Raw genomic sequence first — 16049 nt, 5'->3', positions numbered from 1 at the left:
AAAAGAGAATGAACGTAATCTAACTCCTGTATAAAGTCATCCTTGTTGGATGTCATCCTTGCAACTCTTACCATCTGTCGCTTCACAATATTATGTTTCTGAAAATAGGGATGACTACTTTGGTAGTGTAGATAAGAGTTGGAGAAACACCTTTTCCTATAAACCTTAGATATAAATCTGTTGTTATCCAAGTCTTTTTCTATGCAGATGTCCAAGTAATTCATTTTATTCAATCCTATTTCATGGGTAAAACTTAGAAATTCTGTGGTGGAATTCAAGAATTCAATAAAATTGGGACTCATCTCAAGGGGTCCCTTCCACACAATAAAAATATCATCCAAAAAATGAATGTACCTAGAAATATAATCTTTTTACATGGAATCAAATACATGATGGATTGCCCAATATAACATAAAAATATTAGCAAATATGGGGGCACAGGATGAACCCATGACAACCCCATCTAGTTGGTGGTACAGCTCTCCCTGAAAAAACAAAAAATTTTTTTTGAGCACAGCTCCATATTTTCAAGAACCAACCTAAAATCAGCTGAAGATAGAAATCCAAACTCTATCAACATGTGTTCGAACCATTCTAGGCCTTTTTCATGTGGAATAACAGAAAATAAATTCTTGGCATCCACTGTCACAAAAATAAATTCAGATTTAAACTCTAAACATCCTATCTTATGTAAAATAATCCCATGAATCTATAAGAATATGTGGGTGTTTGCATTGTACTGTTTTAATTTTGTGTCCACAAATATTGCCAGGGGCTGTGTTTTTGAACCCTCGGAGGTGGCAATAGGTCTAAGGTGTGGTTTCTGAAATCCTTATGGACCTTAGAAATCCCAAACATACTGAGTATGAAGGGTATTGTAACCTTCAAAAAATGGTGTAGTTTTTCGTTAATAAGACCTTGCCTTAAATTATCATCCAAAATCCAATTAATCTTGTTATAAGCTATATTCAACTAATTTTTAGACAGGTGGGTATTGTATTCACCATCCAGTCACCCGGGGTGACTATTGAGTGTGGTCAACGCTGCTCCTTGCTTGCCATGTATGTGTTCCTTAGTCCATGATATGGACAGTATCTGGGATGTGCACCCCTCCCACATGCATGTACAGTGACTTGTGGAAATGTACCTGGGGTGTCTGGCCCATTTTGTGTACACAGAACATTATCATCAGATGTGCCAGTCTTGGCCTCATGTGGCGGGAACTGTTCATGGACAGCAGGTTTGCCCTACAGTGACATTGATAGCATGATACCAGTAATCCCTTGTGTCAGTGGCATCTATCCATACAGGGCTTGTGTTTCAGGCATGTTATTTCCTTTGTGGGTTAGATTTGATGGCACCAAAGGGGTTGCAGGTGTCCAGTGGGAACATGGGGGAGGTGCACTGTCGGCATGTACATGCCTATTGGACTGATGGATAGGGTGCCATGCCCTCTGTAGCCCACTGCAAACACACCATGGTTATTATCAGTGGGCAATATGCAGGGTACTATCAACATAGTGGCTGTTGCCTAGGCAAGTGTGTGTGTGTGTGTGTGTGTGTGTGTGTGTGTGTGTGTGTGTGTGTGTGCGCGTGTGCGTGTGCATGTGTGTGTGTGTGTGTGTGTGTGTGTGTGTGTGTGTGTGTGTGTGTATGAGACATGGGTTGAGAGTGTACCCTGGGTAATACAAGGGTTGCTAACGTTGTTCAGCTGGCATTGATGATGTCACATTTAGGGGTATAGATTTGCACCCTAGATTCTTGGCTATTTCACGTCTGTTATCCCTGTACAGTGGACATTGTGATATATACTTGGCCCACCATATAAGAAGTTTGCAAAACCCACTCCACATTGAGTCCAGTTGTTGCACACTCACAACCACCAAAACACAGGATATGAATGTCAAACACACACACACACACACACACACACACACACACACACACACACACACACACACACACACCTGTCATGTCTGGGATTAGAATTCCTACCTAACTAGTACATTACACTATAGCACTACACTGTTATAGGACACGCTACAGAGATTACTGGAGTGCCCCTTCCCCAAAGGTGTATTTCACAGTGAATGACATCAGCAGGATTGCCAAAGTAGGGCATTTGAATTGTAGTGAGTATGACTATCCTAAAATGCATTGCTCTATACACACACAATTGCCAAGCCTAGGATTAAAACTCCTACCTAACTAATTTATCATATTACACCAGTATGCAGTTATCGGACTTGCTACAGAGATTACTTAGCTACAACCTTCCCAGAGGTATATTTCTAGGTGGATGACATCAGCAGCCTTGCCAAAGCATTTGAATTGTAGGGTGTGTGACTACCCTAAAAAGCATTGCTCTCTACACAGACAGAGTTGGACAGACACACACACACACTTGCCAAGTCTGGGATTAGAACTCCTACCTAATGATTTTATCACACTACAGCAGTACACAGTTATGGTACACACTACAGTGATTACTGGGTACAACCTTCCCAGAGGCGTATTTCTTGGTGGACGACATCAACAGCCATGCCAAAGTAGAGCATTTGAATTGTAGGGAGTGTGATTACCTTAAAAAGCATTGCTCTCTACACAGACAGAGTTGGACAGACACAAACACACACACACACACACACACACACACACACACACACACACACACACACACACACACACATACACACACACACACACACACACACACACACACACACACACACACACACTTGCCAAATCTGGGATTAGAATTCCAAACTAGCTATTTTATCACACTGCAGCAGTACACAGTTATGGCACATGCTACGGAGATTAGGGGGCTACAGCCTTCCCAGAGATTTATTTCTAGGTGGATGACATCAGCAGCCTTACTAAAGTAGAGCATTTAAGTTGTAGGGAGTGTGACTACCCTAAAAAGCATTGCTCTCTACACAGACACAAACACACACACACACACACACACACACACACACACACACACACACACACACACACACACACACACACACACACACACACACACACACACACACACACACACACACACACACACACACACACAGTTGCCATGTTTGGTAATGGAACTCCTACCTAACAAGTTTATCACATTATAGCAGTACACAGTTATGGGTTGCACCATGGAGATTGCTGGGCTATAATTCTCCCAAAGGTGTATTTCACAGTGGAAGACCTCAGCAGGCTTGTTGTAGTCGGGCTATAGGGAGGGCAGTGTGTGTGCATGGGCCATAACCCATTCATCTGGAGGTTGACATACCACAAGCGGGCACACACAGGGTCAGATTTCACAGGTACGTGTATACAGCTGCTAGATGACTACTTCTTTGTACAATCATGTTTCACAGCTAGCACGTGCACCACATAGTCTGTAATGCTGACAGATACCAGTGGCTAGTATGTACATTGAGTGACATCTGCACCTCATGTGGCTGTGGACCTTTGGCTGTGTGTTGGGTGGGACAGGCCTGGATGGCTCCTTGTCACAGTCACCCTCTTCCACACATCTATGTATGTCTACCTTTGGCTTATTATAGTGTGTTGTCCTTAGATATATGTCTGTATTCCTATCCACTGCATGTGCAAAGCATGTGTGGTGCATACTGAGGACTGTCTGCACTAACATCTGTGACTGCCAGATATGTCTGGTCCACTGGTGTTTGCAGACATGGCCTTCATGTGTTTGTGTGTGAGCATGCCCAGTATGACCTTTCCATATGTCGTTGACTGACATTGCCTTCATTTCTCTAAGTGTGTGAGCATGCCCTGTGTGCCCATCTGTATTGAATGTGTGGATCGAGTCCAGGTAGTTTGTACTGCAGTGCTGACCTTTGTGTTGTACACTGACAGGTAGCATACTGTTTCTGCAGGGTATCCATCGATCATTTGGCATTGACTGTTACTACATTTCTACATAGGATGGGGGGGCACGCCTGACTATTTCTACATTTCTACACAGGATTGGGGGGCACACCTGACTGTTACTACATTTCTACATAAGATAGGGGTGCACACCTGACTATTTCTACATTTCTACACAGTATTGGGGGCACACCTGACTGTTATTACATTTCTACATAGGATAGGGGGCACACCTGACTATTTCTACATTTCTACACAGGATTGGGGGGCACACCTGACTGTTACTACATTTCTACGTAGGATAGGGGGCACACCTGACTATTTCTACATTTCTACACAGGATTGGGGGGTACACCTGACTGTTATTTCATTTCTACGTAAGGTGGGGGAGCACACCTGACACTTGTACACATTTGCTATGACTGTACTGGTATGTCAGGTACTCCATTTCATTCTGTATTATTACCTATCATGCTGACTAGAGACATACCAGTGTACTACAGATCTTAGATTTGATTTGCCTACATATTAGTTTCTTACTTCCTACCCTTCAGAACTAATGTCCCACTGCCTGACCTGCTGCAGTCTGTCTGAGTAGGCCTGGTGGGGGAGGTTACCCATAGGCATCATTCAGAGGCCATAGCACAGCCTTTGTTTGTGTTTGTCTACACTTGTCCTGCTGGCTGTGACTGTTGTTGGGTATGTGAACCCCCCTGACTGGCATGTGTAAGTCACTTACCTTGTGGTTGCCCTAGTATTGAGGGTGGAGCTGCAGAGCTGCCTATGTCAGATGCACATAGTACACACCCTACACATGGTTGCTCACAGGTAGTGTAATGTTTGGCATCCCTTTTACTGTATGTGAGAGTCAGAGAGAGGTGTTATTCCCTGGGTCCCTCCTGTGTCAGTATATGAGCTATGCATTGCCTCTTTGCCAAGGCCAGGGCATACTGGGCATGCCTCCTTCTGCCTACTGGGGCAGGCTCAGGTTGTTCCTCCTCCGAGTCACTCTGTGCCTGTGCAGGCCTTGGCAATGATGGGGGGCTGTGTGGCCCTGACCCGTGCTGTTCCTGCTTCAGCTGTTTCCACAGGATCATATTGTGTGGCATGGCACATAAGAGGACAATTTGGGTACATGTAGCCGGTGCGTAATGCAAGGCCCCACCGGATGTGTCTAGGCACTGGAACCGTGACTTGAGCATCCCAAACACACGCTCTACAATAATTCCGGTCTGTGCGTGTGCCTCATTATGGAGTTCTTGTTCGGGTGTGCATGCATTTCTGATGGGTGTCATCAGCCACTGCTCCAGTGCATATCCAGCATCCCCCACTAGGTGACTGTGAGGAATGTCCCCATTGGCAAATCTCTAGTACAGCTTCATCAAATGCCAGATGTGGGAATCATGATAGCTTCCAGGGCAGCCACCACACACATTCATTATTATGCCCTGGGCATTGCACATGACCTGGCAGTTGATGGAAGTGAAGCGCTTGCTTTTGATGTAGACCCTACCCTGCTCACCAGGTGATGCTTTGATGCATATGTGCATGCAGTCTATAGCACCCACTACCTCAGGGTATTCTGCTATTTGGTGGAATAGTTACATATTGCTGGTGTTGGGGAAATATACATGCTTACCGACATGTGCTGACATGGCATCCAGGAACTGGTGCTGTACCCTGGGTGCTGATGCCTGTGAGATCCCCATCATAGCCCTAGTTGGCCTTTGGAAGGTACCTGTAGCTAGTATTCTTAGGCCTACACATATCTTGATATCCACTGGGATGGGTTCCTCTCTGCTAGTTCTGTGTGTGAGGCGTGGCCAGCACATCTCAACAATTTGCTGTAGGAGGTCCCTGTCCACATTATAGTGCTCCACTATCTCCAGCTCATGTAGCCCCGGTAGGTTACCCTGGGTCTGTACACTCTTCTACGTCTCCTCACTGTGGGTTGGTCAACAGCATTCACATCCTCACTATCCTCAGCCTCGTCCACAAGTTGTTGTATGATAGCTATTGCAGCCCCTATCATTTTGCTGTTGTGAGTGTTAAAATTTCCCCGCTTGTTTACACTAGTGGTGTAGAGTGTGGGAAAAACCAGAGGAGAAGGTGATTGCATAGTTTATAGTAGTGTTCTGGGCTCGGCTGGTCTGCTGCCTGTGTAGTTGGCTGATTCTGATACATTTAACCTGCCAGCTATGCTAGTTCTCCTAGATTACATTCCTACTGCTATTTTCCCTTCCCATTGCCTTCCTGTTTAAGGCCAGGGGAGTGCTGTGCAAACAGAGTGCTCAAATGTGCACAGAGCTGCTATTTCCTGGTTTAACTTTTTTGTAAAAAATTTAAAATCCGGTGTGCCGAGCGCACACCCACTTAGGCAATGTGCAGAGTGCTAGGCAGAGTCAGACACACCCCCTTGCTTAGCTGTGCTTAGCTAGGAGCAAACCTGAGCCACAGGACTCCAATCTGCTTACAGTATGTCTGACACCCCCCCCCCATGTTGTCAGCTAACTCTTAGGCTTGCATCAAGCTATTCCTATTGTTACACTGTTGGGACCTGACTAGCATGCTGGGGAAAACTGGGATTCATTATCATTCTCCTCATTTGCATTGGATTGCCTGCTAATGCATAGTTACATGTCTCACACTGAGCCTCTCCCCTTAGCAACCACTACTCACTGGCCATGTTATCTTCTGCCTGCCATTGACTTGCATGGCAGAATAGTGATTTTATTTAGAATGCTTATTTTAGGTTTATTTTGTTATTTTCCCCCGATTCCATTTGTGCGCTACTGCCCTACCATTAAACAGCCGAGATCGGCTAAAAAAAATAAAAGTTGATTTTTTTATTTTTTATGTTGCTTGCAATGCCAATCACCTTATACTTGGCCATTAGCATGCTTCCTGACTGATATGCAGCCTTTATTTGGAGCTGTCACGGCTCCGTTTTGGATTTTGCAGAAATGTACTTGGTTACTAACTGAGTACATTTCTGCAGATTGCACTAGTCCTGCATGGCCAGTTGCAAGCTTCCTGGATCGCAAGTTCACCTCATTTGCATGGATTTCTCTGGCAAATGGGGTGATTTACATACAGGGGATTAGTCCGTGCAGGTCTAGTGCAGGACCGCTCGTGCATGCCCCTGCAGGCTGTTCCTGGATCACACAGCAAACATATTGCCTGCTAGAGCTCCTGCACTGATCCTGCATGCTGTGCAAGGCATACAGAATCCAGGGGAATATTTTTAAGTGACTTTGATCTGTAAGTAAGATAATGAGCATACTGAAGCTCCTTGAGTGGCCAAGCACCATAGACTGCTACGATTTCAGAAATTTTGATTTTGATTTGTTTATTAATATTTCAAACCTACATCTGAGGTTACAGAAGGTGTCTCAGCCTGAATCAGAAAGCATTAGTTTAACAGTAATAACATGGGGCATTTTTGGACTTGAACTCCATTTTTTGCTTAACTGTTTTTTTCTGTACAATGTCTTTATAAAACTCCAGGAATACATCACAGATTGAAAAGTCAACCAACTCAGTCAAAAGAACACAAATATACGAAGAAAAACAAATAATGTTGAATGAAGGAGTGCTAGTAGTGCAAATGTATTATAGGACTATTACAATATTATATTATGGTACTGTTGCAACATTATAACTTTTTCAGTAATGGTGTAAAAAATCAAATAAGCAGTCGATTTTTAAAAATGAGACTTACCATGGAGAATCCAGGGAGAAACTGGTACAGAAGAGGCCTTAATTAAAAAACAACTAAACATTTGGTCACTCATGCCCATGTTATTCCCTACTCACACACACACACACACACACACACACACACACACACACACACACACACACACACACACACACAAACCAGCCTATGAAATTGGCTTACCTTGGTGGAGCACTTGTCTATATGGACCAATTTCAGGCTCAGTCCAGGGAAAAAACAAACAAGGAAAAATGATGACTCATGTGGTAAAGGTATCAAAACAAACTGTGAGACAGATCAAACATATACACGTACATGTAAATACAGAGTGCAAACGGTCATCAACAGGAAAGATACTAATCAAAAAAAGGCAAGTAATGTACTTGGCATCTGAATCAAATGAAGGTTCCCATTTTTAATGGACTCACAAAACTGTCTCTTTGGCCTATTTACTAATATCAAGCCTTACTCCACCTTACCAGCTTCATTCTTATAGATCATGAAGTTGACCCACTTTCAGGAATTTAATCAAGCTATCCAGAGAAGCCAGTCTTGACAGCAGTATCACTCAGATCAAGTGTCCAATATGATGTAATCCATTTGTGAACCTCCAAACCTCATACTGACTCTTTCAGGAGCACATATGATGACACTCAATGGTTGCAAGCTAAGTTGGGAAGCTCCAATCTTTTTCCAGCTTAAACTCTGTATTTTTACAAATTATTCCTTCTCTGTGGCATTTGGCACATTTAAGTTTCTTTACAGTCCAAGATCTGTCACATGACACTGTTCTCCATGTATGCCCTTTTTGTTTGTGGATTTTTTTGCTGCTTTGGCATTTTTAGTTGAATTGGGCTGCAGTAAATTACTGGGCCATGCAGTGGATTATGATAACTGTGGTAGAAAATGGCTGAAGATCTGATCGTGAAACAGGAGTAATTGTTAGATATCAAAAAAAGAGTACCAGAAACCTCACTGTCTACTACAGTTGGTGCTGCATTTTGAAAAGCTATCTTTAATTGAAAGTAAATTGGAGGATTAGAGCACATAGGTGATTACTGTAATGGGGCACGGCTGCTTCTCATTCAGCCAAACTTCAAGATATTCACTATATTACTCATAGGATGGAGGCCAAAATAAATGACATTGAAATCAGGGCACTCCATAATAGTTCATATTTGATTGGTTTGCTTGAAGATCTATAGGGAGATGGCCTGGTTTCCTTTATCACAATGGAATAAAGGAAATGAGGCTATCCTTTATTACAATGGAATTTAGTAGAGTATAGATTGATTTGAGAAAGGGCACATAGAATCACTCAAAGTGAACAACCTCAGTGTTTTCAGGCAATTTATTTTATGTCTGTTAGATTCTTTAAATGTTGCTAATAGCACTGTTCATCTCACTCCTGATTACACTACTGCCTTACATGTTAAGAGGAAAGCTTTCATTAGGGAATCTAGTGAACTGGTGTTACTAGTTAAGTGGAAGTTTCCAGCAACTTTAACTTTACAATATTAAGGACAATATTAGCATTTTATTAACCACCAGAGGTGGAGACTGCTTTGAGCAACTGGGTATTTACAACAACTATCTAAGATGGGGTCTACTGGCTGAAAGCTTCTTGTGTGTTTTCCTTACTGTTTTTTTTTATTCGGTATAATCCTGTATTATTTCTTACATTTCTTACACTTTAGTAGTGTTTCAAAGCTGAACTGTTTCCACTGCTGTTGTAGTACTTAATTACATTGTGCCTGCTAGTTTTAATGGACTGTAGTATCTAGATAGTGTGGTTTCCTTGCACTTGAGCTCTAAAACCACCATTTTTACACTAAGAGGGTTTTCTTTTTTTTTTCAAAACAGGTTTATTGTTTTAACATATAAGAGAAATATCATAACAATTTTATACAAGTAATTGAAAATAGGTATTATTATAATATTCAACAAAACAACTAAAGTATTTACAAAAACATCCACTACAATCAGATCAATTAATTAAACTAAAATACCGTGCTATTGAAATTAGAATTTTTTTAACAAATTTTGTAAATTATCCCATACAATATAATATGATGTTTTTCTAGTTGTTCTCATTCTAATTGTGCTTATTTCCATATGGCACATTATATACATAACATTTTTAAATTCATTGAACGAAGGAGGTGTATCTGAAATCCAATTTCTAGTTATTATTTTCCTGGCCACTGCTAGGATAGACCATAACAAGGGAAGCTTAATCTTTTTAACACATTGAGGTACAGGTGTGTTGAATAATATAAGAGACTTAGAAATAATGAAATTATCTGTAAAAAGAGCCTGCAAAAATTCATTAATTGACTTCCAGTATTCTTTCAACTTCATACAGTCATAAAACATATGAGCCCAGTCAGCATTAATTTCTACATTACATCTCTTACATAGATTATCTTTATTATTTATTTTATTCATCATCAAAGGTGTATAAAAGATCTATGTAAAATTTCCATGTATAAAGTCTCCAGACAATGGAAGATGTAGTTCTATAAGAAGATTCCAATATATATTGTTTATCTTGTTGAGTTGGTGGGTCCCCATTAATAGAGGTGAAATAATTCCAGTATGAATCTACACTGTAAAAAGTTTCTTGTCTGATAATTTTATGTATATATGAAAGTTTACCTTTATCAGAAACTTTATGCTGTAAATTTAATATCAAGTAATCAATCAGTTTTGAAATAGATTCTTTAACTGTTATAGACATTAGATCTATTCTATCAATGAGATGTTGTCTAAAGATCTAAACCTCTAACCAGCAAGTTTCTCTTAGATCAAATTCTTGTTTTAAGAAATCTAGATGTTTAACTTTATTATCAGATATCAGCTGATACCAGTACTTTAGATCATTATCTATAGCTAAATGAGCTCCTTCAGAAGTAGATGAAATAAGCATACCCTGAGTATACATTATAGGGAATACAATAAAATTCCATTCCCTATACTTAGGGTGTATGAATATAAAGTTACGATAACTAATAATAATATTTAATGGGTAACAAACCATATGTTTAGGTGTAATAGGTGAAGTACAAAATTCCTTTAGCAACCACAACATGGAGTTATTTACAATCATATTTTTATGTGTTAAGGAGATTTTCATGAAGTGCATACTAATTAGCTCCCAATAATCTTTCCATTTTGCGATATATGACTGATCTATTAATAAAGTAATAACTTTTATAATAGAAGAGATAATATATAAATTAAAGTCTGGAAAATAAATCCCCCTTGAGACCAGCTATTAGTATGTTTCTTTAATGCAATCCTAGGTCTATTAGGTGCCCATAAGAAATTTAACATTAGTGTATTCAGTTTCTTGATAATTATTTTTGTAGGTGAAAGTATTATTGATTGTATTAAGTATAAAATCTTGGGGAATATTATCATTTTAATAATTGTAAGTCTCTCCTCCATAGTAAAAACATACTATTCCAGGTATTAAAAAGATTTTGTATATTAAGAAAACAGGTATTATAGTTATTATATATAATAGATTTAATATCTTTAGATAGTATTATACCTAAATAAGTTATCTGACCTGAATTGGGTACATATTTAGTAAAATCACTAATGAGAATATTTTTTGTGTATATATAGGTAGTATTTTAGTTTTTTTCTTCATTGAATATTAAACCAGAAATACTTTTAAAATTCATCATTTTATCAAATAAAGACTGCATAGAAGAATTAGATCCTGCTGATGTAATTAGAACATCATCTGCAAAAAGTTGAATTTTTGATGTTGTATTTTCGTCTATTTCAAAACCCTCTATGTCAGTACTTTTTCTAATCAAATTAGCCCAAGGCTCCATTACTAAAGTGAATAATAGTGGAGAAAGTGGACATCCTTGCTTTGTACCTTTAAGAATGGGTATTTTTTGTGAAACATATGTTCCTACCTTAATATAAGCCAGCATTCCTTTGTATAAATGCTCAATTAAATTTACAAATGCATCAGAGAAGTTTGTGCATTTCAGTAAGGTAAACAGATAGTCCCAACTTACTGAATCAAATGCTGAACCTATATCAAGACTAATAAGTGTTAAATCTTTCTTTTTCCTATTTGCAAAATCAATTAATGTTAAAGTTCTTCTTCTATTATCAAAAGTATTTCTATTTACAATGAAGCCCATCTGATCTATATCTATAATGCCGGGGATGATTGTCTTCAATCTATCAGCAAAAATATTCATAAACATTTTATAATCAACATTAAGTAATGAGATGGGTTGATATGAAGAACATCTAGTTGGATCTTTATTAGGTTTTGAAATTGGTGAAATAAATGCATATTGCCAAGATGGGGGGGTTATTAACTCAGTTTGGGCCAAAATAAAAACCTTATGTATTAATGAATATGTATTTTTAGAAAGGATTTTATATATCTCTGGTATAATACCATCATTACCCGGTGCTTTGTTTGATTTAAGCTTATTTATTTGTGTAATAACTTCTGTATATGAAATACTCTTGTCCAATAGTTTAATCTGTTGTTTATTAAGCTTTTTATTCATGTTTGTGGTTATAAACTCCTTTATTTTATCTTTAGGTTCCATGTTAATGTTGTTATGGTTAATCTTGTGAAAGTGATTTCTAAATTCATCCAGTATTTCTGGTATACTAGAAACATTCTTCTTTTTCCTTAGAGAAAAGATTTCTTTGATATGGTTTTGTTTATTCAATCTTTTTGTTTTATTTTTAAGTCTATGTAAGTATTTGGGGCTTATTGAATAAGACAAAAACTTATATTTCTCTAAAGTTATTTTAACTTTATGAGTTAAAATTTCTTTGTATTTCTCATTTAGTTTGTTTATTTCTTCAATAACTTTCTTGTCCATAATATTTTCTTTATTATTATGTTTATAAGAGTCTAATTTACTTTGAATATCTAACAATTCCTTATCCCAAGATTTCCTTTTATTATTATATCATCTGATACTTTATCCATATAGATATGATTTTAAGGCATCCCAAACATAGACAATGGAGACTTCAGGAGTATTATTTATGTCTAGAAAATGTTGTACTTCTGAAAGTATATATTCTTTATAGTCTTTTAGCTGAGTTAAGTATGCTGGTATCCTTTTGATCTGAACATTATGAGTATTTTTTATCATGAATTCAAAAACAATTGAGTTATGATCAGATATAGGACATGAAATGATTTTGGAATTAATTAAATCTGTTACCATCTGTTTAGAAATAAAGACCCTATCTATTTTTGAATAAGTTTTATATCTGTTAGAAAAAAAGGTGTATGGTAATGATTTTGAATCTATCTGATTATTAATATCATTCAAATGATAAGAATTAGCAAAATCATTTAAATGTTTTGCATTAGATGTAATTCTTCTTTTCCTTATAGTGGTAGTATCACTTTCATGTAGTATACAATTAAAATCACCAGCTAAAATAATATCCCCTATAAAGAATGATATGATCTTATCAATATGATGTTTCACTGTATTAATACCAATTCCAGGTATCCAATATACATTAATTAAAGTGTAAGTCTTCCCATTAATTTGTATTGTAACCATACAAAACATTCCTTTGTCATCCTGATAAGACTTAATGGTTTTAGGAATGGGCATACTTTTATTCCATAAAATAGCCACTCCTCTTTTTTTCTGAGTGTGCTCTGAACTAACCAATACTGTATACTTATTAGTGGCTAGTTTATCAATATCTTTTTTCAAGAGATGGGTTTCTTGCAGGAAGACTAGATTGGCCTTGTGTAAATTAATGTATCTTATTAGGCTTGCCCTTTTACACGGATTATTCAATCCATTAATGTTTAAAGAAATTCATTTTAAAGATATCATTTGGCATTTTTAAAACTCAAGAATCTTATGATTGAAATAACAAATAACAAGATAAATAATGTTACATCTCCTCTTTTATGTGTACCTTTAAATATAGCTGTATTTATTAAATCTCTTATGGGAATTTTGTATAGGATTCAATTTTGTTTGTAGTGACAATGAGTGTACAAAATATATTGTGGATGTCAAAACTATATACATATAACAATGAACAAGTGAAAATAATGTAAGGATTAAACCTTGCATCCAGCCTGGAGTTGAAAACTCCAACTTAGAGTAGTATTTACTACTCAAGTTAACCCCCTACCCTAAGCAGCAGTACCTCAGCTACCACCTTATCAATTTAATACTAGTTATATTTAACTGAGGTTAACAGTTTTCAATTCAATTATCTATCAAGACAGAACTACACATCTGGTAAAACAGCATCATATAAACTAAAATAAACTTTTTTTTTTTTTTTTTAAACTGTTCATACTACTATATAGATCTATGTAATATATAACACTTGTATTCAAATAGCATTCAAATAATCTTGATGTTAGAAATCAAGAGGAGAGAAAATTAGGTTCTAACATTCATTTAAAACAAAAACTTTGGCTAATATGATTCAGACATTACATATATTAAGATGCATCTATTTTCTGTCATGTGAATACTATTAACAGCTTCCAAAAAATCTTGAATTGTTTGTATATGAGCATTTACTTAAACTCATTATTGTCAATAGAGTAAAATATTGTATTCATAAAACTTATTATAAATCATATTGCATAGTTATGCAAATTCTCAGAAACACTTGCATTATTAAAAAAAAAAAAAAAGCCATCACACACATACACACAGACACACACACATACATACACACACACATACACACACACACACACACACACACACACACACACACACACATATATATATATATATATATATATATGATCTCACTGAGTTATGTCCTTGTTGAGCACTATCCTACTTGCTGTCCCTAGAATAAATCTGTCTGCTTTATAGAAAATAATGCACAGCAAACACATTTTAGTAACCAGATTTTACAATCATGCTAACCTACAGCTTTAAAATATATCACATGACATTTCTTCCAGAATAGAATTATAAAATTGTTTATGCTTGTCAATCAGATGAATTAAATGAATTATAATAAAGTATATGTTTGGAACAGAAGTTTTTAACACAGATTATTATGCTGCTCTTAAGTAGATTTTCAAAAACATTTAAATAAATGTTTCATTTTCTATGCCTTCTAAAATAAGACATTTACTTACTACAAGAAACTACATCATTTAAACTCATTATAACTGACATATTTTATGAATAGAGTATTTTTCCTGAATCTGTGGTGTGTCAGTATGATAACTAGGTCAGAGGTTATACTAACTGCTTTCAGTTTCTCTGTGAGAATTCTGTGAGTTGAAGCTTTTGAAGTAGTTCATGGACACTGTGCATGAGACAGCCCACATCCCAGATTGTCTCCCTTAACATTTTGGCGGAAACTTATTAAAACTTGTGACAAACATTCATTTTGTCAATAGAGTAAAATATTGTATTCATAGAAATTATTATAAATCATATTGGATAGTTATGCAGATTCTCAGAAACACTTGCATTATTATATAAAAAAAGCCATCACACTCACACACACACATACACATACACACACACACACACACACACACACACACACACACACACACACACACATATATATATATATATATATATATATATATATATATATGATCTCACTGAGTTGTGTCTTTGTTGAGCACTATCCTACTTGCTGTCCCTAGAATAAATCTGTCTGCTTTATACAAAATAATGCACAGCAAACACATTTTAGTAACCAGATTTTACAATCATGCTAACCTACTGCTTTAAAATATATCACATGACATTTCTTCCAGATTAGAGTTATAAGATTATTTATGCTTGTCAATCAGATGAATTAAATGAGTTATAGTAAAGTATATGTTTGGAACACAAATTTTTAACACAGATTATTATGCTGCTGTTAAGTAAATTTTCAAAAACATTTAAATAAATGTTTCATTTTCTATGCCTTCTAAAATAAGACATTTACTTACTACAAGAAACTACATCATTTAGACTCATTATACCTGGCATATTTTCTGAATAGAGTATTTTTCCTGAATCTGTGGTGTGTCAGTGTGATAACTATGTCAAAGGTTATACTAACTGCTTTCAGTTTCTCTGTGAGAATTCTGTGAGTTGAAGTTTTTGAAGTAGTTCATGGACACTGTGCATGAGCCAGCCCACATCTCAGATTGTCTCTCTTAACATTTTGGCGGGAAACTTATTAAAAGCTAGTGACAAACATTCATTTAGTAGTGTAAATGTATGTAAACATGACAAAACCTTCACAATGTATTCCACAGACCATTACAGCCTCTTACTTCTTTTCAGAAAGAGAAACAAATTGAATCACAGCTTACCATTAAATCTTCAGATATTTTGACTGGTTATGAAACAAAACATTATAACTGACATATTTTATGAATAGAGTATTTTCCTGAATCTGTGGTGTGTCAGTGTGATAACTATGT

Source organism: Protopterus annectens, chromosome 10.part0 (assembly GCF_019279795.1).
Source record: "Protopterus annectens isolate FY-2018-M chromosome 10.part0, PAN1.0, whole genome shotgun sequence".
Lineage (NCBI taxonomy): Eukaryota > Metazoa > Chordata > Ceratodontiformes > Protopteridae > Protopterus > Protopterus annectens.
Note: the sequence above shows the minus strand (reverse complement) of the source record.